Genomic DNA, 13,705 nt, shown 5'->3' with positions numbered 1-13,705 from the left:
TGAGCAAATATCGATATATCTTTACTAAAATTAGTTCACGTATTTACCTGAACCCACTTTATCTTGGTGTTGAAAATGGGCGAAATCCAACTATAACCACACCCACTTTTTCGATATCGAAAATTTGGAAAAATGAAAAAAATGCCATAATTATATACCAAATACGAAAAAAGGGATGAAGCATGGTGATTGGGATTGATTTTTTGACGCAAAATATAACTTTAGAAAAAACCTTGTAAAATGGGTGTGACACCTACCATATTAAGTAAAAGAAAATGAAAACGGTCTGCAAGGCGAAATCAAAATCCCATGGAATCATGGCAGGAATACTGTTCGTGGTATTACATATAAAAATAAATTAGCGGTACCCGCAGATGATGTTCTGTATCACCCTGGTCCACATTTTGGTCGATATCTCGAAAACGCCTTCACATAAACATTTTAAAACCCTCCTTAATACCTTTAATTTGATACCCATATCGTACAATCGCATTATAGAGTCAGCCCTGGTCCACCTTTATGGCGATATCTCGATATCTCTTTCCAAAGCTCTCATCTGAGTATGTAATGTTCGGTTACACCCGAACTTAGCCTTCCTTACTTGTTTTTCTCTGTGAGTATGAAGCAAGAGTAAGAAACAAAAACAAAATAAGGGCAGAACAACGTTTGCTGTGTCTGCTAGTGGTTGTATACAATTGACCTTAATGCATGCCACAATTGATTCACTGTGTGTGAAAATGTCATGGGTGTTGCACTTAATTTTTGACTGTTAGACATCATTGTTGATTCATAACATGTTTGCTAACAAAATCCAGTAAAAAAATGCGTAGGAGCCTACACTATTCCGTTGGTCGAAGCTAGAAATACATGTCCATATGCTCGCAGTTTTCAGCATCTTGCACAATTACCAAAGCTGTGCGCCTAATATCTCTCCACGCTCTATGATTTTGATATTTTAGTTGTTAAGGTCACAGCATGTAAAGTGTATGATGGCCCGCGGTTCTTCGCTTCGACACTTAAGCGCATTACAATACGCCTTGTCGCTTTACTCGCTTTGACCCGAAAAACCGTTTTATGTATTTCCGACCCAAGGGACTTAGAGCTTAAGAATTTTAAAAACTTTTTGATATGTATTTATATCATCGAAAAGTTTTCGATTATTTATCGGAGTAGTACCAATTTGTTATCGGCGTGTTATCGCCTTTATCGAAAAGTTATCGATTTATTTTTGTAAAGTTTTCAATTTTTTATCGGATTCTTTCCAGTTTATTATCAAAAAGTTATGGATTTGTTATCGAAAAGTTCTCAAAAAGTTAGCGATAACCTATCGGAGTGTCTTCAATTTGTAATGGCATGTAATTGATTTCTTGTTAAGGACCCGTTGATTTGTTGTGATACAAATACCGATACAATTTCAATATAACTTAGCGGACGCATCTGCAACGCGTCGAAAACTAGCCGATAAGCAGTCAATAAAAAGCCAGTGCCGCTGCGATAACAAGCCGATAACAAATTGATAACTTAATATATTAATTTCTTGTTTAAAGGTTTAGCACTATTAACATCAAGAAGCTATACAATTTTGAAAACTTTAAGTTACAAGGAAAATGTTCCATTAGAGTAGTAAAGCTGTTTTGCTCAATACCCAATAACACACAAATTGTTACGCGGGTTGCACACTTATTGATAAAAATTCCAAAACACGAACACATGTCGTGAGAGTTTACTGTTGTTTTTGTTTAATGCAAAGTTTAAAAACAATACGCATGATATCGTTTTGAGTTGTGTGTTGGAAATGCTGTTCACCTAATAGTCGTTTCCAGTCAGTGATTTTGAAAATTTCAAAAATACTATGCTTAAGTATTTGAGAGTTCGAAAGCGGTCAATGCAGCACTTCACAAGAATGAGAGTACGGATGTTAGAAAATGAAATTATTCTCATGGGAGGTTATGAACTAAAGAGCATGGAAATAAATAAACATAAGATATTCTTATGAATGTTATGTGTCTCATCTTAATATAACTTTCTTATCTACTTTACATGTACAGCGGCGATCACGATAATAGCAGTGAAAATGTTTATCAGTTACATTTTTTTGTTTCGATAATTGGAAAAATAAACTGCTATGAATGTTGTAGCTGAAACAATGTAAACCAATCTCAAAAATGTTTTCGAAAAAATTCGAAAATGCGGAAAAATTTCGAACTTATAATTTAGATTTTTCTGAATTTATTTTTGAATGTGAGTTTTATAGCTCAATCAATGATAGTCTAACAAAATGCAAATTAAATCCATCAAGCAAGAAAAGCATGGATAGAAGAGCGGATTGCACGTCTATGTCCTGCCGCACGTTTTTTTTAAACGGTTTTAGCTTGACTTGACAGGCAGGCAGCACGGCCGTTGTGAACGAATTTTGTAATTGAAATTTAAGTAACCTCCCGATAAGCTACAAGCTTGAAACTTGGAATATAGTTCAGAACCCGATGTCAATGCAATAATAAGAAAGAAAAAATTGCCGCTAGGTGGCGCAAGGATCGGAATATTCGCAAAAATCGTATTTGTGGTCCGATTTGGCTCATGTTTCGAACACATAATACATACAAGAATAGAAATCAACCTATGAAAAAAAATCGCCGCTAGGTATCGCATGGATCGAGATATTCACAAAAATCGTATTTGTGGTCCGATTGGGCGCATATTTGGAACACATAATACATACATGAATAGAAAGTGACCTATGATACCCGATTTGGCTCATATTTGGAACAAATATTGCATACAGTCCGGTAGAAGTGACATCAAAATATTTTGGAGTTGGAGGAGGGACAAGCATTCGTTGCGCAGAGTTGAATAAAGTCTTTGGAAGGATTATGTATTGAGGACTTAGGTTGTAACAAATTGTCAGGAAAGAGTCCTTGTAATAATGAGTCACTAAATGAACTAAATAGGATGAGAAATAAGAGGCAATTAAATAAAGACTAAAAACTTGAAAATAAAATAATTAAAAAAAATTTAAGTTAAACGGTTTTATTGAAAATAATATTTACATGAAGTAATGATAATACTAAAAGCTAGCAAATAATTAGGTAGGTCCTAGGTACTAGTCATCACACTCCTCATCAATCTAGGGCGCTGATCAGACAATTAAATAAAAGCGTTGGACGCGTCATATTTCTTTTGATAGTCATAAGTAAAACCAACTGAACCTTAATCGGGTTATGCTACGCCTCACATTTTTAGAAATTTCACGCGCCCAACGCTTTTATTTAATTTTCTGATCAACGCCCTAGATTGATAAGGAGTATGAGAACTAGTACCTAGGACCTACCTAATTATTTTCTAGCTTTTCGTATTATTATTAGTTCATGAAAGTATTGTTTTCAATAAAACCGTTTATCTTAAAATTTTTTTATACCTTTCATGAACATGAAATGGTATATTAACTTTGGTCCGATGTTTGTAACGTTGAGAAATAGAGAAGAGAGACTCACCATTAAGTATACCGAATTGATCAGGGCGACGAACTGAGTTGATATAGCCATGTCCGTCTGTCCGTCCGTCTGTCTGTTTGAACGCAAACTAGTCCCTCAAATTTTGAGATATCTCAATGAAATTTGGCACAAGGATGTATTTTTGTATTATATTAGACATTTGTCGGATCCGGTAGGATCGGACCACTATAACATATATCTCACATACAACCGATCGTTCAGATAAGATGATTTTGGCCATTCCTTCCGCAATTTAGAAAGTATAAACGTGAGACTCGGTGATATTTATTCTAATATATCATAGAAGACATCCTGAAAAAATCATTTCGATCGGACCTATATATAGTATATATATCATGCAAACGATCGTTCAGATAGAAAGATTTTTAGCAATTTCTCCCTAAATTTAGAAAGTAGAAACGTGAAACTCGGTGATATATATTTTAATATACCATAGAAGATTTTTTGAAAAAATCACTTTGATCGGAGCTATATATAATATATATCCCATACAACCGATCGTTCCGATAAGGGTTTTTTTGCCATTTTGTATTTTATATTTATCTTAAAAATCGCTTAGGTATGTACATCTGTTCACTATATATTTCTTATCTTATTCATCCGATTATTTGGAGATTACGAACGGGATAAGATTATTGTTCAGCCCCATTCATGAAAGGTATGAAGTCTTCGGCTCAGCCGAAGACAGTCCCGTCCTTACTTGTTTTTAATTATTTTGTTCATAAACTAATTTAACTCAAAATTTTAATTTTTTTTAGATACTGATGCCTTTGAATCTCATTTTTATAATAGAATTCTATGAAATACAAAAACTTTGTTTGCGTTTTTCCAGATCTCGAGACATCCACTAAGCTAGGTCCTTGAAAATTTCTAGTATTGCTAAGACGGATTTATTATATAACATAAGTTCTGATGGCTAATTGGTGGTTTTCCGTTTGGTAACATTATGTACACAAAGAGTCTATGTGAGGTCTTTATTGAACGTCCTGCTCAATCTAAGCTAATAAAGGGAATTTAAACTAAATTTACATTTTGTTTATAGTCGTCGAATCAATTTCGCACAAATTTTTGATTCTGATTCGACGTTTCAACAGTCAATTCAACAAAAAAAAAAAAATGCATCATTCGTAAACCACACTCATTCAGACTTCGTTTTTTGGACAGTGTGGAAAGCTGCTAGAGGCCATGATGGCGTGCCTGCATATTATATTTTACACCCAGATGCTGTTTTGGAAGCTGCGCACATATTACTACGATACGGTCTATGAATTCACTTGAGTTCAAACAATTTGGAGGAAGCTTAATTTTTTTTGTTTTTGTAAATGATGAGAAAACTGTTCATTGCTGAAAACACATACCTAACAATTAGTTAACTTCGAAAAGTTAGCTATTAAACTGGGTGTATAGTCATGCAACATTGCCATAAAAGGAACCACCACTCAATTATTTTATTATTAGTTTAATTGTGCTATTTGAAACAAACTTGTAATTTTTTTGTAGTGAGTTTCCTTGCTTGCAGGGGTGACCATTTAATGATTAACGACGATGACTAGTAATAAAACAAGTAAGGAAGGTTAAGTTCGGGTGTAACCGAACATTACATACTCAGTTGAGAGCTATGGTGACAACTTAAGGGAAAATAACCATGTAGGAAAATGAACCGAGGGAAACCCTGGAATGTGTTTATATGACATGTGTATCAAATGAAAGGCACTAATGAGTATTTTATGAGGGAGTGGACGCCATTTAGGGATAGAGCCATAAAGGCGGATCAGGGTTGGCTCTAGAATGCGTTTGTACGATAGGGGTATCAAATGAAAGGTGTTAATGAGTATTTTAATAGGGAGTAATCCTTAGTTCCATAGGTGGACGCTGTTTCGAGATATTGCCACAAAGGTGGACCAGGGGTGACCCTAGAATTTGTTTGTACAATATGGGCATCAAAAGAATGGTGTTAATGAGTATTTTAAAAGGGAGTGGGCCTTAGTTCTATTGGTGGATGCCGTTTCGAAATATCGCCATAAAGGTGGACCAGGGGTGACTGTAGAATGTGTTTGTACGATATGGGTATCAAATTAAAGGTATTAATGAGGGTTTTAAAAGGGAGTGGTGGTTGTTGTATAGGTGGTCGCCTTTTCGAGATATCGCCATAAAGGAGGACCAGGGGTGACTCTAGAATGCGTTTGTACGATATGGGTATCAAATGAAAGGTGTTAATGAGTATTCTGAAAGGGAGTAATCATTAGTTCCATAGGTGGACGCCGTTTCGAGATATCGCCATAAAGGTGGACCAGGGGTGACCCTAGAATTTGTTTGTACAATATGGGTATCAAACGAAAGGTGTTAATGAGTATTTTAAAAGGGAGTAATCCTTAGTTCCATAGGTGGACGCCGTTTCGAGATATCGCCATAAAGGTGGGCCAGGGGTGACTCTAGAATTTGTTTGTGCGATATGGGTATCAAACGAAAGGAGTTAATGAGTATTTTAAAAGGGAGTGGGCCTTAGTTATATAGGTGGACGCCTTTTCGAGGTATCGCAATAAAGGTGGACCAGGGGTGACTCTAGACTTTGTTTGTACGATATGGGTATCAAATGAAAGGCGTTAATGAGTATTTTAAAAGGGCGTGGGGCTTAGTTCTATAGGTGGACGCCTTTTCGAGATATCACCATAAAGGTGGACCAGGGGTGACTCTAGATGAGTTTGTACGATATGGGTATCAAATTAAAGGTATTAGTGAGAGTTTTAAAAGGGAGTGGTGGTAGTTTTATATGTGAAGGCGTTTTCCAGATATCGACCAAAATGTGGACCAGGGTGACCCAGAACATCATCTGTTGGATACCGCTAATTTAATAATATATGTAATTTCTGCCAAGATTTTAAGGGTTTTTTATTTCGCCCTGCAGAACTTTTTCATTTTCTTCTACTTAATATGGTAGGTGTTACAACCATTTTATAAAGTTTTTTCTAAAGTTATATTTCGCGTCAATAAAACAATCCAATTACCTTACCATGTTTCATCCCTTTTTTCGTTTTTGGTATAGAATTATGGCATTTTTTTCATTTTTCGTAATTTTCGATATCGAAAAAGTGGGCGTGGTCATAGTCGGATTTCGTCCATTTTTAATACCATGATAAAGTGAGTTCATTTCTGCTCATGTTATCGTGTTAACGACCGAGCGGAAGTACAGACGGTTGACTGTGTATAGAAACTGGGCGTGGCTTCAATCGATTTCGCCCATTTTCACAGAAAACAGTTAGCGTCATAAAATCTATGCACCCACCAAATTTCAAAAGGAGTGGTTAATTTTTGTTCGACTTATGGCGTTAAAAGTATCCTAGACAAATTAAATGAAAAAGGACGGAGCCACGCCCATTTTGAAATTTTCTTTTATTTTTGTATTTTGTTGCACCATATCATTACTGGAGTTGAATGTTGACATAATTTACTTATATGCTGTAAAGATATTAAATTTTTTGTTAAAATTTTACTTAAAAAAAATTTTTTTTTTAAAAGTGGGCGTGGTCCTTCTCCGATTTTGTTAATTTTTATTAAGCGTACATATAGTAATAGGAGTAACGTTCCTGCCAAATTTCGTCATGATATCTTCAACGAATGCCAAATTACAGCTTGCAAAAGTTTTAAATTACCTTCTTTTAAAAGTGGGCGGTGCCACGCCCATTGTCCAAAATTTTACTAATTTTCTATTATGCGTCATAAGTTCAACCCATCTACCAAGTTTCGTCGCTTTATCTGTCTTTTGTAATGAATTATCGCACTTTTTCGGTTTTTCGAAATTTTCGATATCGAAAAAGTGGGCGTGGTTATAGTCCGATATCATTCATTTTCAATAGCGATCTGAGATGAGTGCTCAGGAACCTACATACCAAATTTCATCAAGATACCTCAAAATTTACTCAAGTTATCGTGTTAACGGACGGACGGACATGGCTCAATCAAATTTTTTTTCGATCCTGATTATTTTGATATATGGAAGTCTATATCTATCTCGATTCCTTTATATATGTACAACCAACCGTTATCCAATCAAACTTAATATACTCTGTGAGCTCTGCTCAACTGAGTATAAAAATATCTACTGACTACCTTAAATACGCAATGATTCGGGTGGGTGGCTTTGAATCACGCCCTTTCCAACCTCCCAATCTTATCACCAACTCCGGTAACTTCGGGCGGGTGGCTTGGAATCACGCCCTTTTAAACCTCCCACACATCGCAGCCCTACTTATTGTGTGTTAAATATACATCAGCTGCTCGATATCACGTCCATTCCGACAGCACTAATACTCAATTCCCGTTGATCGGCATCACAGTTCATCCCGACAACTGATTTAATAATATATATACATATTTTATAATATAAATTTTGTTCACTCTATACGCTTCTGGAATTTATCTGCAATCCGTAACTATATTTAGTCTGATTAATTGTTAAATTTGTAATAAATAAATAAATAAATGACGACTAAGTATTCGAGATCAGAAATCTTATCTTTATCATTTCATAATTGTTAGAAAATTTCGTGTCTGGTCTTAACTATTGAAAGACTAGTTTGATATATTTCGAGACTAGTGTTAACTGTTTTAAACTAGTCCATATAAGTATAATAAATTTTTTTTATATAAATAGTGCCCAAACTACTATATATTTTAAAATTAAAAATCTGTATCTGTACGTATGTCAAAAATACAAACTCAATGAAAAACAACTGTTCCATTAGAGTAAGCAAAACAATTTAATTCTGGTTCAATGCTTATCAAAAAAACAAACGTTACGCCGGTTGCACTTTTATTGATAAAAATTTGAACTCATTACAACACACGTCGTGAGAATTTTTGTTTTTGTTTTCGTAAAAATTTAAAATAATTGGCGTTATAGCGTTTTGAGTTAGGTGTTACAAATGCTGTTCACCTAGTAGACGTTTCCAGTGAGTGATTTTCAAAATAAGTAAATATACTAAAATGGGGCGTAAACAGTTAGTTATGCGTATGCGTGAATTTGCAGTTAAAGAAAATAAACTCATTTTTATGAGAAACTTGAAACAAAAGCCTATAGTAAGTAAGTAGTGCAAAAGCTGAAGATTTTCTCATGGATGCTGTGTCTGCAGATTTGTTTTGATAGGAACCACCCATACTAGAATAAAACTATTATAATGCCAGCTACCACCATCTTATATTGAAAAGTAGTCAACTCGCAAATTTTGTTCCAAGCAAATCATAAGAAGAAGAATTTAGCATTTGCTTTGGCTAAGGGCAATATAACAATCGAATACGACACAAAATATGTTAGCAAGTATTTTTGTTGTATAGGGAGAATGTTTATAACAGTGCTTCGCGAAATTTTGTATGTGAATGGGCAAGGCCTAATAAACTTCAGTTGCCAAGTCTGAAGTTCCTTCATATTTACAAACGCAACATCTTGGTTGATTGTGGCGATGTTATTGGAATGCATAAGCTTGTGTTAAACGCATCTCCATATGTTTATGAAAAATGTCATTGTGCCGCGGCCTTAAGAGCGAAGGGAATATTTCACACACATGTAATCAGCAGATAAAAATAAATAATAGCGAAGATAACATTACTCACACATATACATGTATTTAGCTAAATAGCCAATTTTGTGATCAGTATTGCCAGAACTTTTTCAGAAAAAAGGCTAGATTGAAAAAAAAATAATTAAGGAAGGTTAAGTTCGGGTGTAACCGAACATTACATACTCAGTTGAGAGCTATGGTGACAACATAAGGGAAAATAACCATGTAGGAAAATGAACCGAGGGAAACCCTGGAATGTGTTTGTATGACATGTGTATCAAATGAAAGGTATTAAAGAGTATTTTATGAGGGAGTGGGCCATAGTTCTATAGGTGGACGCCATTTAGGGATATCGCCATAAAGGTGGATCGGGGTTGACTCTAGAATTTGTTTGTACGATATGGGTATCAAATGAAAGGTGTTAATGAGTATTTTAAAAGGGAGTGATTCTTAATTCCATAGGTGGACGCCGGCTCGAGATATCGCCATAAAGGTGGACCAGGGGTGACTCTAGGATGTGTGCTTACGATATGGGTATCAAATTAAAGGTAGGATAGGATAGGTTAGGTGGTAGCTGCCCTGATAAGGATAGCTCACTTGGACAACACGAAGGTCCGTTGTGATACCACATACACCAAAAATAACGGTGACCTAGATCCAGCTACTTAGAGAATCTTTGGGTAGCAACGATAAAGCTCCGAATGATACCGATCTCAACTTTGGATATATCCTCGGGAGATCCAAGTGAGTCGCGACCGAAGTACTTTCGCCTAATTCTGGCAAAAGCTGGACAATCAAGCATAAAGTGATTTGGTGATTCCACCTCATCATCCTCCATACAGCTGCAGCAGGATGGAGTTTCCAGTATATTGAGACGTACCGCATGGATACCCATGGGACAGTGCCCTGTCAAAACCCCAATGACCATTGATAGGTGAGCCCTAGTGAACCCAATTATTTCAGCAGACCTCCTGCCATCCACTTTCGGCCAGAAAGATCTTGCTACCCTGCAAGACGTGGTATCCGCCCAACGTTTGATGAGCTGATTCGAGGCCCAGCTATGGAGGAGCAATCCACAGGTGGCCAGCGGGATCCCGAAGTCCCTACAGCCATCTTCATCCGGTTCAGTTGTACCGATGCGGGCTAAGAGATCCGCTTGACAGTTACCCGGGATATCACTATGGCCCGGGACCCAGATAATCTTAATTGTAAAATAATTCGATGCAATCGCAAGCGAGGTCAGGCACTCCCAGACCACCCTCGATCGCACTGTAGTTGAGCTCAAGGCCTTGATAGCCGATTGGCTATCAGAGTAGATGTTAAATTCCCTAACCGTGGTAGCACTGGATAGCATTCCATCCACCGCATCCTTAATTGCAGCAATTTCCGCTTGGAATACACTGCAGTGATCAGCCAACTTAAACTTGCGGCTTAAATTTAGCTCTTGACAAAAAACCCCCCCACCAACCTTTCCATCCAGCTTTGACCCATCCGTGAACAAGTTAACCGGTCCCATACCCCAGATAATTCCTCTTCCCCAATCCTCTCTCTCTGGAATAACTGGGGTGAAGGTTGTATAGGGAGCTGTTATCGGCATACAGTAGTCCGTTCTGTTTGGGATGAAGTCGAAACTGGTAAGAAGGCTAGAGTGTCCGCGGTCAGAAAGTCTATATCCCATATCACGAAGCCTGACCGACGACCTTGCCTCGGCCGCCTTTCCCGCAATATCTACTGGGTATATGTTCAGCATGACGTTCAGTGCCAAGGTAGGCGTTGTTCTGAGAGCGCCACTGATACCGATCAGCGCCGTCCGTTGCACTGACACTAACATTTTGGAGGTGCTCGCCGTGTCCAGTGCTTTCCACCAGACCAGCACCCCATATAGCAGAATCGGTTTGACCACCATCTCATAAAGCCAGTGTACTATTCTTGGCGAGAGTCCCCATCTCTTTCCGATAGCTCCTCTGCAGCAGTACAAGGCAATGGCGGCCTTCCTGGCCGGTATTAATGAGTGTTTTAAAAGGGAGTGGTGGTAGTTGTATAAGTGGTCGCCTTTTCGAGATATCGGCATAAAGGTGGACCAGGGGTGACTCTAGAATGCGTTTGTACAATACGGGTATCAAACGAAAAGTGTTAATGAGTATTTTAAAATGGAGTGGGCCTTAGTTCTATAGGTGGACGCCTTTTCGAGATATCGCCATAAAGGTGGACCAGGGGTGACTCTAGAATGTGTTTGTACGATATGGGTATCAAATTAAAGGTATTAATGAGTGTTTTAAAAGGGAGTGGTGGTAGTTGTATGGGTGGACGCCTTTTCGAGATATCGCCATAAAGGTGGACCAGGGGTGACTCTAGAATGTGTTTGTACGATATGGGTATCAAATTAAAGGTGTTAATGAGTGTTTTAAAAGGGAGTGGTGGTAGTTGTATAGGTGGTCGCCTTTTCAAGATATCGGCATAAAGGTGGACCAGAGGTGACTCTATAATGCGTTTGTACAATATGGTTATCAAACGAAAGGTGTTAATGAGTATTTTAAAAGGGAGTGGGCCTTAGTTCTATAGGTGGACGCCTTTTCGAGATATCGCCATAAAGGTGGACCAGGGGTGACTCTAGAATGTGTTTGTACGATATGGGTATCAAATTAAAGGTATTAATGAGGTTTTAAAAGGCAGTGTGGTAGTTGTATAGGTGGTCGCCTTTTCAAGATATCGGCATAAAGGTGGACCAGAGGTGACTCTATAATGCGTTTGTACAATATGGTTATCAAACGAAAGGTGTTAATGAGTATTTTAAAAGGGAGTGGGCCTTAGTTCTATAGGTGGACGCCTTTTCGAGATATCGCCATAAAGGTGGACCAGGGGTGACTCTAGAATGTGTTTGTACGATATGGGTATCAAATTAAAGGTATTAATGAGTGTTTTAAAAGGGAGTGGTGGTAGTTGTATGGGTGGACGCCTTTTCGAGATATCGCCATAAAGGTGGACCAGGGGTGACTCTAGAATGTGTTTGTACAATATGGGTATCAAACGAAAGGTGTTAATATGAATATTTTAAAAGGGCGTGGGTCTTAGTTCTATAGGTGGACGCCTTTTCGAGATATCGCCATAAAGGGGGCCCATGGGTGACTATAGAATGTGTTTTACGATATGGGTATCAAATTAAAGGTATTAATGAGGTTTTAAAAGGCAGTGTGGTAGTTGTATAGGTGGTCGCCTTTTCAAGATATCGGCATAAAGGTGGACCAGAGGTGACTCTATAATGCGTTTGTACAATATGGGTATCAAACGAAAAGTGTTAATGAGTATTTTAAAATGGAGTGGGCCTTAGTTCTATAGGTGGACGCCTTTTCGAGATATCGCCATAAAGGTGGACCAGGGGTGACTCTAGAATGTGTTTGTACGATATGGGTATCAAATTAAAGGTATTAATGAGGTTTTAAAAGGCAGTGTGGTAGTTGTATAGGTGGTCGCCTTTTCAAGATATCGGCATAAAGGTGGACCAGAGGTGACTCTATAATGCGTTTGTACAATATGGGTATCAAACGAAAAGTGTTAATGAGTATTTTAAAATGGAGTGGGCCTTAGTTCTATAGGTGGACGCCTTTTCGAGATATCGCCATAAAGGTGAACCAGGGGTGACTCTAGAATGTGTTTGTACGATATGGGTATCAAATTAAAGGTATTAATGAGTGTTTTAAAAGGGAGTGGTGGTAGTTGTATAAGTGGTCGCCTTTTCGAGATATCGGCATAAAGGTGGACCAGGGGTGACTCTAGAATGCGTTTGTACAATATGGGTATCAAACGAAAAGTGTTAATGAGTATTTTAAAATGGAGTGGGCCTTAGTTCTATAGGTGGACGCCTTTTCGAGATATCGCCATAAAGGTGGACCAGGGGTGACTCTAGAATGTGTTTGTACGATATGGGTATCAAATTAAAGGTATTAATGAGTGTTTTAAAAGGGAGTGGTGGTAGTTGTATGGGTGGACGCCTTTTCGAGATATCGCCATAAAGGTGGACCAGGGGTGACTCTAGAATGTGTTTGTACGATATGGGTATCAAATTAAAGGTGTTAATGAGTGTTTTAAAAGGGAGTGGTGGTAGTTGTATAGGTGGTCGCCTTTTCAAGATATCGGCATAAAGGTGGACCAGAGGTGACTCTATAATGCGTTTGTACAATATGGTTATCAAACGAAAGGTGTTAATGAGTATTTTAAAAGGGAGTGGGCCTTAGTTCTATAGGTGGACGCCTTTTCGAGATATCGCCATAAAGGTGGACCAGGGGTGACTCTAGAATGTGTTTGTACGATATGGGTATCAAATTAAAGGTATTAATGAGGTTTTAAAAGGCAGTGTGGTAGTTGTATAGGTGGTCGCCTTTTCAAGATATCGGCATAAAGGTGGACCAGAGGTGACTCTATAATGCGTTTGTACAATATGGGTATCAAACGAAAAGTGTTAATGAGTATTTTAAAATGGAGTGGGCCTTAGTTCTATAGGTGGACGCCTTTTCGAGATATCGCCATAAAGGTGGACCAGGGGTGACTCTAGAATGTGTTTGTACGATATGGGTATCAAATTAAAGGTATTAATGAGTGTTTTAAAAGGGAGTGGTGGTAGTTGTATGGGTGGACGCCTTT

This window comes from Eurosta solidaginis, chromosome 3, assembly GCF_040869045.1.
Source record: "Eurosta solidaginis isolate ZX-2024a chromosome 3, ASM4086904v1, whole genome shotgun sequence".
NCBI classification, from domain to species: Eukaryota; Metazoa; Arthropoda; class Insecta; order Diptera; family Tephritidae; genus Eurosta; species Eurosta solidaginis.
The sequence above is the reverse complement of the archived record's forward strand: the minus strand, read 5'-3'. Positions refer to the sequence as shown.